The 14,659-nt window shown below is 34.7% G+C and overlaps 1 long non-coding RNA gene across 1 annotated transcript in view; it reads right to left on the bottom strand.

Moving 5' to 3' along the window:
• Positions 1 to 4,763: 4,763 nt before the first annotated feature.
• LOC148131131 (uncharacterized) overlaps positions 4,764 to 14,659 on the bottom strand; it is a 318,268-nt gene continuing 308,372 nt past the window's right edge. Inside the window, exon 3 of the long non-coding RNA XR_015748468.1 lies at positions 4,764 to 4,778. This is a non-coding gene — a long non-coding RNA (uncharacterized LOC148131131). The remainder of the gene's footprint in view (positions 4,779 to 14,659) is intronic.

Below are 14,659 nucleotides of genomic sequence, written 5' to 3'. Positions count from 1 at the left end.
AACCGGAACACTGTATGTACATATATGGAAGATGGCTTGATGTTTTGTTTGTTTATGTTTGTTTTAAAAACTAATAAATTTTTTTAAAAAAAAAACCATGCCCCCTATGAGCAACTGGAAACAAAGGAAGAAGAATCTTAGACAAAGAACAGCAGAGAAGACAGGTCACAGAATAAGTCCTTAATTTCTTATTTATATCCACACCATGCCTTGTCAGTAATACAATAGTGCATATTTTGTGTGCAGACAAGCTGTATTCACGCAGAAACTAATGGGGATGTTGACTATACTGTATATAGTTTTTGAAAATACAAACTAAGGGAGGAAATTGTAACATTAGTGTACCTTTTTATTGACTGGTTAGTTTACACATGAAGCAAATATATAGTTTGTTTTAACTATGATTTCTTGAATAATCTAGAAGGTGGATGCATTCGTTCATAATGATAGGCTAAAAAATGGTCCAATACCTATATGGTTTGTTTGGTTGAAAACCAAAGAAACTACATAATAGGTATCTGTAAGATTTTTGAGTTGATGGACATAGCTGGAATTTTGAAAGCCAAGTATGAGTCTGTTCACAGAATGGTTCCATGGTTGGTGTGTGCAATAAAAACACTTTTAAAAACAGAAAGCAAACTACTGTAATATGCTTGCTTTCCATCAACCTCTCTACTGTCAAGGGTATTGTATATTATATTATAATTCCTGTATTTGTTTTCTTTTAGGCAGATGGGCAAGCTTCAAAAATGTGGGCATCAGTCATACACCATTTTTATTTTCCAAGAAAATGTTTAAAGTTTAAGTATGTCCCTGAAGAAATGGAGAGAAAGAAACAGGGAATACCTGTTTTGATTTAACATCCCTTATTTGAGTTAAAAAGAACCAAAGAAGAGAAGAGAAGAAGGGAGGGGAGGGGAGGAGAAGAGGATAGGATCAGCTGGGGCAAATAAATTTACACTTATGATGCAATTATATTGCAATCTTGAGTTTTCTTTTCTTTAATGTACTTTTATTGTTAGCAATCTTTCTGCAATAGGCTTTGTCTATTGTTTCTTCATATGACCATTTTTATATAATGGATGAATTCTTTGCTTTTATCAGAATTGTCATGTCTACGTAGATTGGCTCCAGAAGTGGGCCAATGTATTTAATCCAATCATGCTGATTAGTCTATCTTAGTTTGGTCTTGGTTTTTAATCTCCTGCAGTCTGAAACAGAGGTAGTATTCAGCAGGTTCTGACCAGTTCTGGAGAACCGGTAGAGGAAATTTTGTTGTTTTGTTACCATCACAATCTCTCCTGGGCTAACATATTTTAAATAGTCATAAATCAAGACCATGCTTTCCTACCCTCCTGCTCCTTTTCCTTTTGAGCTACCTACTGGAGACTTGAGGTACTAAAAAAATAAAAATAAAATAGTTTTATGAACGACTAGGAGATACAGTTTGTTTTTAAGAAGGGAATTTGAAGGTAAGTTGAAGGCAGGTTCTTTAAAAGAGTTCATTCAGTATTTTGCAAGAGCCAAAGAAGTTAACTCTGCCCAGATTACATTCAAGCATACTTCTTTTCCCTTTTTCCACATATATACTAAGTTTGAAAAGATCAGATAGCATTTTGTTTTGCCGCATAATAAATTATGCTACAGTATTTTCCTTTCCAATAAAAAAGTTTTTTTTCTTTCATTCTATTTCATAACCTCTAGATGGAGCTTATGTATGGAGACTGCTATGTAATACATATTATAATGCTTCCTATTCAAATTTGAAAAACAAGGGTGCTGTCAGTCTAATGGCTTTACTCTGTGACATATTTCACTGCTTTGCAAACTATATTTTCATGAATGTTAATGTGACCATTGATTTTACAGTGTTTGCAATTTGTTTTGGAAATCAAATTGATCCTGTACTTGAGTTATGCCTTCTGTAGGAGATGGAATTCTCCTTCTCCAGTAGAATAAAAGTAAGAATAGAGGTCTTTATTTCAGTATTAGATCTTTAGTAGCACCTGCTTGGCAAAATGTACAATATATTTCACTACATATGGGCATTATTTTAATGGACCCTCATTGAATCCAATACAGAATATTTATTATGTTTTCCTCTATAGATAGAATATGACAAAAGTGCACCTTTGGTTTGGGCTTTCCATGAATAAGCAAAAACATGTTTGAGACATACAGATGCCTAGCTATGTGATCAAGAATTGATCATAAATGATCAGTGAAATAATATAGAGACTGATGTTATACTTCAGTGTATGCAGACTTTGAAAAAATTGTGGATATACTGAGAGGATCCTTCTGTTTGTAGGAAGCTATGTAGTTTAATACTGTAATTCCCCTTGTGTTCCCTTGCTCTAGATTTCAAATTTCCAGTATGTCTATTACAAAATAATTTCTCTTCTCTTCTCTTCTCTTCTCTTCTCTTCTCTTCTCTTCTCTTCTCTTCTCTTCTCTTCTCTTCTCTTCTCTTCTCTCCTCTCCTCTCCTCTCCTCTCCTCTCCTCTCCTCTCCTCTCCTTCCCTCCACTCCCTTCCCCTCCCCTCTCCTCTCCCTTTACTTTTCTGTTTGTAATTTCTCTGACTCTGAGCCAAGATTAATTACTTTGGAAATCTTATGACTCTCCAGTCTACCAGAGTAGCACTTAAGGTAGAAGAATGATTTCTCAAATGTTAAACTTCTTGGAGTTTGAATTGGACCCAAAGTTGTCTCAAGTACTCTTTGAAAGGGGGCAATGGAGATGGTAGGAAGTTAAACAGAAGGCAAATTGCTGATCTTCTGAAAGCTTCAGGCTGATAATTATCTCTTTAATTCACTTTGCTTAATGATGAAATTCTGCTTGGTTAACTCTGCTTGGGAATATCTTAGAACAAAAAGTACACCCTGCTGAAATGACAATTACCTTTTCCCGAAAGTTCTGCAGAACATTCTCCAAATTCTCAATGATGAAAATTTTCATTGGAATTTTTATTTCAGATCAGATATTTGATTCCTTGGGACAGTATTTTGTAGAATATGGCCTAGTGAAGAACATTGGGTACAATATCAGAATAATTGAATTACAGAGTTTGAAGGGATCTTGGAGGCCTTCTAGTCCAATCCCTAATGCAAGCAGGAGATCCTGTGCCATTCCAGACAAGTGGCTGTCCAGTCTTTTCTTAAAAGCTTCCAGTGATAGAGTAGTCACAACTTCTGAAGACAAGTCATTCCACTGGTTAATTGTTACCACCATTAGGAAGTTTCTCCTTAATTCTAGGTTGCTTCTCTCCTTGCTTAGTTTCCACTCATTTTTTTCTTGTCTTACCTTCAGGTGCTACACATTACACATAGTAAAATGATGTTACATTTTTCTCCTAGCAAGGAAAGAGAAACCATGTGTGGCAGTTGAACAGAGATGAAGTATGTGCTGAATTATGGTGAATGAGTTAAGTTGCTGTGACATTTCCTTTTCAGATCTACCATTTATAGATGTCAGACAGCGTGAAAGAATCAGGATCAAAACTTCTTAGTCTATATTTTACTTCCAAATTAGAGAATAAGAAAAACCAGGCTAGATCAGGTCAAGGACTGGTTTATGTTACATGACAAACATGCACCATGCATAGACTAGTGATTATGTATCAGGTATAGCATTAACAACCCTACCCATGCACACAGATATAAGCATTACCAAATCATCCATTGTTGAAATGGGACTTTTTACTCTGTTGAACAAGTTTTAGAAGTATATATTGCCTTCTTTAAGGTAGTGTTTTAAATGGGCATCATATCAGTCATTGGTTAGACTACTAAATTTTGAAAACTGTCAGGAAAATGAACTATGTGCTTCAAGGCAAGTTGTAGAAGACTAAAATAGATGACACATGCTATTATTATTTTGTAAGTTTTGAGAACAAACTTGTTGGTCAGGGAGCATATGAAAACAAATTATGTAATCATTTATCTGAAGCCAAGAAACAATTTACAAACTAAAATAAAAACTATACAACTTGACAAAAGATTAGGCAGTAATTGCCTTTACATCAAAGGAAGTATATCCAGTGAGGATAAATTTTCATGCAGTAGCTGAGCATTGTTGTATAATTAACCAGATATTATATATTCTTAAAGAATTGGAGCTATAAAAACCACACACAGCTTCATCGTAACACAGATATTTCCTTTAATTTTCCCAAGTTGTCTTCCCCTGCGAAAAGACTTCTTGATGTGTGCTTGAGAATTTTGGTATGTTCCTGATAGTTTTTTTTGAGCGAATTGTTAGAGGACGCTGGGATTACTACTGATACATGGTTACTTTTTCAGATATAATGATTAGTTTTGAAAACAAAAACAAAACTACACCATCATAGATGTTTACCTTAAGCCTTCATTCCAACAAAAATCTTAATGAAAGAAAGTACAAGTAGTCCTCAACTTACAACAGTTAATTTAGTGACTGTTTGAAGTTACAACAGCACTGAAAAAAGTAACTTATACCATTTTTCACACTTATGACCATTGGAGCATTCCCATGGTCATGTGATCAAAATTTAAATGCTTGACGACTGGTTAAAATTTATGTTGGTTGCAGTGTTCTGGGATCATGCAATCCCTTTTTGTGACATCCTGACAGATCAATTAATCAGTGGAATGACTTACCTCCAGAAGTTGTGAATTCTCCAACACTGGAAGTTTTAAAGAAGAGATGGGACAACCAACCATTTGTCTGAAATGGTATTGGTATAGGTGTCAGCTTTGAAAGCCATATTGAGATTTAATGCTCCCACGCTGCCACAAGCCTGAAAAAGTGGAAGGGGGGATTTCAAACTGAGTATCTCTAAGTAGACAAAATAAAATTCTTTTGTTAGTTCACAGTCATTGAGTATGGCACAGAATGAAATAAGAATCTTACTTTAGGATGGGTTGGGCCATGTGATGTGGTTGGGCCATGTGATGTGATGATGGCCAAGGGGGGATGGATTTGTAGTTTAGAATATTGCAAGGAAGCCTGAAAACTTTCAGATTTGGGATTCCACAGATGTGCCAGTTACTATCTTAATAAAGCAATCTTTGAAAAGATGTTTGTCTCGAAGTTATTGGCTGGAAAGGAGGGTTGCTGGAACACTGACAATAGGATTTCCTGCCTGAAGAGGGGATTAGACTAGAAGACTTCCAAAGTCTCTCCCAAATCTGTTCTGTCATCTGATAATAGAAGTAATGGCTAGAAGAAAAAAGTGTGTTAAATGACCAGCCTTTATTCATTAAGAATTCATCCTTTTATTATATACATCAAGTTTTAAAAAAAAGCAGAAAGAAATTTAAAAGGCACAAAAAAGAAAGAGTGAGCAAAGAACAATGACTTCTCGAGACCTTGAATTCAGCATCAGATCCTTCACCAGGGTTCTCTCCAACTCTCTTCCCCAATATATTAAAAGTTCCACAGTTCAAAATGTAATACATGAAATAAATGGCTTTATCTAGCTTTTACCGGTCCCTACTCTGTTGTATGTTGATTTCTATGGGTTGGGGGCTTCTTTTCTAACCTAACTTTCAGCCAGTCATAGAGGAAAGATTATTCCAAGGGAGAAGAAAAGAGAAAATGGAGATTGCCTTCCAATTAAGGAAATGTCCTCCTGATTGATCCTTAGGTTGAGATTGGTTAAGAAAATTTTAAACTTAAACCTGGAGTTGGGGACAAATGCACACTTTATAGTCAGGAGCTCAGATAAATGTCTTTGTATAGTAGAAACTAGGTCAATTGCCGAAATGTGCTGCTTAAAGTATTCCAGGAAAAATCTGAAACAACACTGGTGTATGGCTTACATTGTCTGACAGCAATGCTCAGATTATGGGAAACAAATAAGATAAAGTTTAAACTCTCAATACAATAAGGCAAACATGTCACTGGAGAATCAGTGGGATGGCTCATTTGCCAGAAAGGAGGATAACATTTGTTCAAAAATAACAAAACCGATTGAACTGGAAGATGAGTTGCACTGTATAAAAATATATCTAGTCTTGCTCAGAAATCAAAATTAAGGAACATGGAAATGCCAAACAGCATGTGTGTTAAAACAAGTGGAAGAACAAGAAGACCAATATTGCTGATGCTGTTGTCCACTATTTCCTTCCAAACAAAGATGTAGATGATTATTTGAAAGCAAATGACAGATCATTCAAAGAGGAATGATATCATAGTGATGGGAGATTTTAATTACTCCAACATCTGTTGGGAGACAAATTCTGCCAATTGTGAATCTTACAAGAAATCTGACTTATTCTGCTGACAGTTTCTTCCTTCAGGGGATAGATGAAGACACCAGAATATGACATAGTTGAGGAAGTGGAAGAAGCAGGAACATGGAAAAATATGACTTTATAATGCCAAAGTTCTTGAATTAAAGGGCAATTAAAATTGAAGACAGTCAAATATGTATTTCAAACTTCAAAAAGTGGATTAAAGTAATGATCAAGAGGATCCAATGGCAGGATGCATTATGGAAATGCATTATGGCAAAAGAGCTCAGAAGAATCAGTAGAGAATCATGTTGACTTTTTTTTGCTTTTTGCATTTTGTGATTTGTTTCTTTAATTATTTCAATCAAGAGCTCTTCAAGCATTTTATTTATCAAATCATATCAAATCCATTACATCTATTATTTATTGTCAACACATAATCATATGGAATATTCCTCATTGCCCATTATGGATAACCGTTTTTGGAATATATTCTTCTAAGAAAATAGCTCACTGGAAGTGCTTACCCCTTTGCTAGTACAGGTTAATAATTCATGAAGGAGTGGCTCTTTCTCATTCCTTTTAAAGGAATGTTCAAAATAAAAGGAAAACAATCAATAAAGCATCTGCTCAATTAAGAAGGCAAATTGCTAACAGGTCCAAAAGAAAAGGCAGAATTTTCCTTTCGTTTTCTCTAAATCTATCCACCAAATTCCACCACGGAATTTTAAAGGGGTATGATTGGAATTTGAGAGTGATAGAAAATGGCCAGGAATACCTCTTTACTCTGCCCAAGTTAAAAATTTCAAAACCAGATAGTTTGATCCTGGGATACTGTTGGAACTGATGGGGTGGCTGAATGTATTAACCTTGAGAAATCCTGAACAAGAGGTGAAGGGTTAAATGACTGGAGGAAAACAATTAAAAAAATAAAAAAGCTCCAGCAATTACAGTCTAGTCAGTCTGATATTGATACCTGAGAAGATTTTTTTTTAAAAAAAAACAGATTTTATTAATTTTTAAAGACAAACAAAACATCATTAAACATTGAAGACATTAAACCTCTTTTCATTATAAATTTTTACAAGGCAGATAAAACATTGTTTTATACAATATAGTTCTGATATATCCCATTTCCACTTAAATATCTTTTAGCAGATTTCTCATTATTTCTCTTTGCTCTTATTCAGTTACATTTCTTCTATATTTATCCATTTTATAATCATCATATTCATATTTCCCTCTGTCTTGTTTGCAATTATTCTCCTCTAGCTTTCCTCCAAGGTTTTATTAAATCTCAAACAGACATACACACACAAAACACAAAAACATAAAACTTCTTTTTAACCTCTCTTTATATGGACTTCTTTTTACCTCTCTTTATATGGACTAAAATTAAATTTATGCTCATCATATATACCATTACCTATCTTATTTACCATTCTATATCTTCATTATAACTTCTCCCCGCTTTCCACTCTTCTTAATTCTATTTTATTTATTTCATCTTAATTTAAATCATTATACTTGTATCTTTTGTCCATTCTTTTCCAATTATCCATTTATCTCATTCCCTATAGTAGAAAAAAAAAAAGATTTCTCCTGAAATCACTAATCGAAGTATGATGCCTTTCCATCACTCCCCTAAATTAACATTTAAGGTAACACCTAGTTCCCTATCTGATTCTGCTTGGTACAGTCTACCTACTAGTTTTTAAGAGAGAAAGAAAATAGTAAATCCATAAAGTAATTAAATATATAATTAAACATTAAATCTCATAACATTCCAATTATCTATTTCAAAAACAAATGCTACAATAATAAGTTCATACTAACATCCACACAATAGTCAATTAAACTCTATACTTAAACTAAATATTTTAAACATTCCTTTTAATATTTTATTAAATCTTAAAATCTATCATTATTAAACCTTTAATGTTTTAATCTTTACTTAAGTCTTATAAAATTCTAATTTTCTATTTCTAATACAAATACTACAATACTATCTTATGTACCTTGCAGAATCCTTTTGAAACAAAGTTATACATTACCCTTTATCCCTAAAAAAAAAATTCTTTTTCACATCTTGTTTCATACCTTTGTGGCTTTTTCCCCCCTTCTTCCTTCCTATCTTATCCCATCTGGTCTTTTTACCCCACTTAGCTTCCCCTCTCTGTTGTATTTCTCTTTTCTTTTGCTTTCCAACATTGTATTGATTTTGCATCTTATTTTTCTCTTTCTTGGATGTTTTTTTAAGTCTTATGTCCTTTTTCCTTCCTCTCTTTCTCCTTCCTTTCTTAATCAACTTTGTAGATTTGTTAAAGATGGCTTCTTCTTCTTCTTCTTCTTCTTCTTCTTCTTCTTCTTCTTCTTCTTCTTCTTCTTCTTCTTCTTCTTCTTCTTCTTCTTCTTCTTCTTCTTCTTCTTCTCCTCCTCCTCCTCCTCCTCCTCCTCCTCCTCCTCCTCCTCCTCCTCCTCCTCCTCCTCCTCCATCAGTTGTTGTGTTTGCTGATAAGTAGCAAGCGCCATTTCTAAAAAGCGAAAAATTTCTCTCACAGCGTCTTTGCCTTCTTTCTTTATTTTACCATATTCCTCTCTCAGTTCATCAACAGATAAAGCCATTATAAACCTTTTCTTCTTCTTTTTTTTTCCCTCTTCTTCTTCTTAGAACAACCAAGATAATTCAAAGCTTAGAACAATTCCCCAAAATCCCAAAGTCATCAAACAATCCAAACAGAGCACAAAGTTCTTCCCTTCACACTTTTTCTTCCTGGGGTAATATCAATTGGAAAGGGAAAAAAAAACCCCAATCTGTATTTTAAAGTCTTATTGCGATTAACTTCCAATTTCAAAATCTTCCAGGCATCTCCTCCAACAAAATCTTAATATAAATTTTTCTTTTGTCCTCTCCCTTCCCACTTGTAACAAAAAGCTTTAAATTTTTACCTTCTATAAAATAGCAGGCTTTTCAATATCCATTTGTTAATTCCATAGGGAAGGAGAATAAACTTTCTCTTTCAGCACTTTCACTCGCCGCTTATAGATCTCTTCTGGAAACAAAGTATCTTTCAAAAAATCAAGATTTTCAGGATATTAAATGCATCTTATAGTCCCAGTTCAGCCAAAAAACTTTTGCTTCAAAACTTTCTCCTTCTTCCTCCAGCACAATCTTGTCCATCTGCCACTTCTTTGTGGCGGCCATTGCTGACCGCCGCTCCACCGCCTTGAGAAAAGGGGGTTATGCCAGGTGGGGAGGGGGTCTGCGAAAACCCCAAACCCCTGTCCGGATCCCCCCTATCTTCGGCTGCCTCTACAGGGCAGCCTTATCCTCCAGACCCGTCGGGATTGGAGGCACCAAGACGGCTAGCGCAACAGGGATCGCGCACGATCGCGAAACCCCGCCGCCACCGAAGCCTGGCAAAACCGGACCTTTGATACCTGAGAAAATTTTAGAGTAGATTATAAAAAGGTTGATGGTGTCTTGGGAATAATGTGCAAATTGGCATAAATTTGCCAAGAACAAGTTGCTGGTTAAATTTTACCTTCTGTTACCTTCTGTTCAGATTACTTGATAGATTATCAGAACTGCATAGAATTTTGTAGAGATAGAATATCTTGACTTAAGTGTTTGACAAACCACCCCACAGCATGTTAATCAACAAGCCCCTTAAAGGTTGGTGGCATGACAAGGTAGTGGATACATAGCTGCTTCAGAAATCATAGTTAAAAATGGTCATAAATAGTTCATTCTTTTACAATAGAAAAACAGGGTTAGTTTTCATTTATAATCATGTACTGTCCAGTCTTGGGTTGTGGTACAGCTTCATTCTTGAAATAACAACAACTGTACTCTGTTGGCCTTGAAAACCTGGCTCTTTTCTTAGTTGTTGTGAACAGAAGATTAGTTTGGGAGCTCTGGCATGGATGTATATGTTTGATGGTCTGTATTTTTAAGGAGCCTCAATATATTTTTAATTGGTTTTTTTGTTTTAATTGTTCATTATTATTTGTTTCTTGACCAGGGTTTCTTGAATAGGACAGCCATGTAAATGAATAAACAAAGAAACAAACAATGGAACACAATGGAAAAAGTGAGTATTATCACTCTGTGCAGTCAAAATTTAATGTGAGTTTTAAAAACTGAAGAGTTTTCTTTCTGTATAATCATATATATATTATCCTTTTTCTTTTGTCTCCCTTTTTCTGTTTTTCTTTTAATGCACCTTAAAAAACCTGCATATCAAAAGATCTATCGGTATCATATCAAAGCAATCGCATCAAAACCATTGTGACAACTAACACACACACACATACACACACACACATACAATTTCTTGTGTAATTTGTAGATTCTAGATTTTTGTTATTCTACATAGAAGCAGGGATTAGCAACCAACTTCAAACAAGAGCTATTGAAGATAGAATACTGTAGGCTTATAGAAAACCATATGTTTTGCTAGGTGTTTATTTATTCTTGCTATATTTAAGCTGGCTTGTATCAGATAGCTCTCAAAGGAACATGCAATGCACTGTTTACCAAAAGTGGTTTATTTCTATTTTTCTCAATCCTACATTGGAAATGTATGTATATTATAAGTCAGTAATGTTACCACTTAATTTGATGCCTTATGTCAGTCTTGCCCATCTTGGGCCCTGCTGTATATGTTAAGATTAAAATCTTAACTTCCATAATTCTTGTTAGGAATGTAAGTCACCTAACAGTTATTTGGGTTGGAAATATATAAACCAGGATAGACATTTTAATACTGTATCTTTAAGAGAATCCTAAAACTGTAATTGGGTGTGGTTCCACAAATGGCCATAAGATGGAGCCAGAAACCTGGGTTGTTTAGTCTCAGTCTCTCTGTTACTTCTGTTGGAGAGAGTTGCCTCCTCCTAATTGACTGTTATTCTTGGATTTGATGTAAGTCTGTTACTGAATTGTTTTTGATACTGGACTTTGATATTTGGATTATCCCTGAACTGAACACTGACTTCCTTACCTGTGAATGACTTTGGACTGCTTGTTTGAACTTTGCTCAAACGTTTATGGGAAGTAAAAACCTACATTTACTGTACAGTGTATCTGTGTGCTGTGTGTGTGCATTATTCTTCACTACTCTCACTAGATCTCCCTGTATGCGCTCATTCTCCTAACAGGGAATTACCTCAACACTTCTCATGAAGTGTTTTAATTTGCATTATCACTATTACTGGATTGTTGTAAACATTTTACAGAATACATTGAAATAGGAATGAAAGAAACAAGCCCCAAAGAACTTGTGGTGGAATCCCCCCCCCCCCATAACTGAATGTATAAGAAATTGAAACAAAGAGATTTTCCCATCTAAGTCCAAGGTTAGTTTTTTGGTGGATATCTTTGAACTATGTCTTCAACCTATGTTTTTATGCTCAATTGGTAGAGCCACTGTTTTGTTTTTATTTATTTTTTCCCTGACAGGTGCATCCTCATCAACATCTTATTTCTATAACATGGCAAATTGTGAAAGTTCCTCTCCTGATTGAAAATTCAGTTGATGCAGATGGGTAAAAGTTTTGTTTGGCTCATATTTTGATTAAAAAGTTTTTAATTGTATCATTAAAAAAGAACAACAAGGAATGAAAATTAAAAAGAGCATAATTAAAAAAATAAACAACCCCTCCCCAAATTACTCAATATTGCCTTGTGTTTAATATGCACCTTGGAAATTGATGCATTTATAGTTTTCTAGAGGTTTATATCTACAGCTATGTTTTGGGAAATTAAGCTACTTGGTTGACAAGGATTTTGGATTAGTAGTGCAAAAATAATAAAGTTAACAATCTTTCTGCAAATGCTTCAGTGGAGTTGAGCCAATTTTTTACTGCTTTGGAGTTGAATTTTTTTACTTTTGGAAATCACTGTTCATTTTGTCTCAAATCCTTGGTATGTGCTACATACCCAAACAATCAATAACAGCAACCACCACAGGGCAGTAGAAATCATTACACTTGATTTGTTTCATTACAAGCCTTGTAATAGGAAATAATCTTATCACTCTGTTGGTAATGTTTTTATATTCTGCAAGTTATAAATAGCACAGCGGCTGCACAGAGTTGTTTTCGGAAATTTTAGATTCACAGAAAGCTTGTTAACAACAAAATGCTCATTGTATATCAAATAGCCCAAGCAACCATGGAATTTTTGTTCATGATTATAAATTATCAGAACATATGATCCATAATGCATACTGATCAAAGGAGAGAAATTGGACCAAATGTACACAAGCAGGAATGTTTATGAGATAAATTCTTTCTTTGAGGAATTCATGATCAAGGGTTTAATAGACAACAAAATAGGTTAATAATAAAGTAGAGAGAAGAAAAAGATAACAGTTTATGTAATACCAGTTGGAATATTTTCCCAAACCTGGATGTTTTCCAGATATGCTGGATTTCGTTGCCCATAATCCCTCGAGTCACCATGGTCTTAACTATGTTAACTGAAATTACGTGAGATAAGGTCAAACATATCTGAGGGAACCCAGGCTAAGGAAATATATATAGTTTGTCCTTCAAGCACAATGTTGGGAAAAAAATTAAAGAAATAAATACCCCTTAATTCATGATACTAGGAAGAAGTTAAACAAATGTCCCCAGAGATATAGATATTAAGGGGAGGTTAATCCAGCTAGTGCAGAATCTTTAGATTAAAAAAATCCATGCAGTCCCAGAGATTTGTTATTCAAACTCATTATATTAAAGCAGCTGATGTAAGTGTGACATTGTGGCAAGGAAATCTCCCTGCCACACTTAAAAGTGCACATCAGAACATGAGATGAGTTCAATTATATGTTGGAAATTACATATTAATAAGGACACCGTCATTTTTTCCCATCAAGTTCACACAGACACAGACACAGACACAGACACAGACAGACAGACAGACAGACAGACAGACAGACAGACAGACACACACACACACACACACACACTGTATATGCATAGGCAGATATAGATATATGAATATGCTATAGATAAGCAGTGATATATTTCCTTTTTATCTTAACAGATCAACAATTCGTTGCATTTTAACAATTTTTTACCGAACTGTGCTGCCTTTGGGTTAGTTGCTTTACTTTTACTACTGACAGGATTGCTACTATTTTGATATCCTGCTAAATGTCTAAAACAGAGTGAATATCCAGCTTCCTGAAATATAATTGTTAAATTTATCAGGTGTGGTAAACAGAGGATATTTTATAAATATACATACTGTACATACATACAAAATAGCAATCACACTTAGACTTAAATACTGTTCCATGGTTTACAGATGTCAGCATATTGCCCACAATAATCTGGGTCCTCATTTTACTGATCTTGGAAGGATGAGTCAACTCTGAGCCCTGTCAGGTTCGAACTCCTGGCAGTGGGCAGGGTAGTATAGGTTTAGTCTGGCAAGATTCTGTCTTTATGGTATGACCAAATCAGAAAATTAAACTTTGGCTGGATTTTCTATATCATTCTATATCATTCTTGGGCTGGGCCTGACATCTACTCATATTTCAGAAGCAAACTGATAATCAGTGCTGCTTGGAAACCCAAGGTGTCCCCCTAGGCACACGCAATACCATCTATGCCATCACTTCCTGACCAGCTGAATAGATACAATATAACAGATACGATATAATAGACCCACATAAATGTGTATTCTGTATGTATACATATGCAGGTAGTTCTATATACATCTATAGTTATTTACATCTGCTGCCAAAAGATTAGCATATGTTTCATAATTCACCATCTGTTTTACAGTTGGTTAGATTAGTCCTCAATAAGCTCCAGGCTTCCTTTAAAATCACTGTCTGTGCATTTCCTGTGCTCGGCAGTCTTCTAATGTAGACAATAGATCTAGGTGACAGCCCTGTATGATTTAAAGAGGTTCATTAGGGATATGGTAAGCAGCACAAGCATTTGTTTATTCACAGTTAGCAATTCCACTTTTTCTTCCTTCTCCTCCACCCCCAAATATTGTACATGGAATATATAAAACAATGAGGTTTTAGGGATATACTTAAGCCATATCAATTATTCATCTGGCATCCTAAAAATAAGAATAGGAACCATATATTAAGATAATTGGACCATCACTTTGGGTCCACTATTGAATAATAACAATAATAATAACCACTTTTATTTGATTATCTTTTTGTAAGTGATTGCCTTTTTATTTTAAAAATATGTTAAATTATCTTACATTTAAGTGCTGTTTGTCATCCTGAATGGCACATATCCACTAGTAAGGGACACAAAATTGTATGTAAATGAAATTATCCCTTCATCAACACAATTACCTCCAACTTATACAAACAGGCTTAACCTACTGTTGTCACTTTCATTGGCCCTGTTGCTGTCTATGGTATCAATTTTGAGGGGCTGCAGTAGATGACATTATCAA

The sequence above is a fragment of the Notechis scutatus genome, chromosome 3 (assembly GCF_049901735.1).
Source record: "Notechis scutatus isolate UNSWTSFEM ecotype Mainland chromosome 3, rNotScu1.2, whole genome shotgun sequence".
Taxonomy (NCBI): domain Eukaryota; kingdom Metazoa; phylum Chordata; class Lepidosauria; order Squamata; family Elapidae; genus Notechis; species Notechis scutatus.
This window is presented reverse-complemented; position numbering and strand designations above follow the sequence as displayed.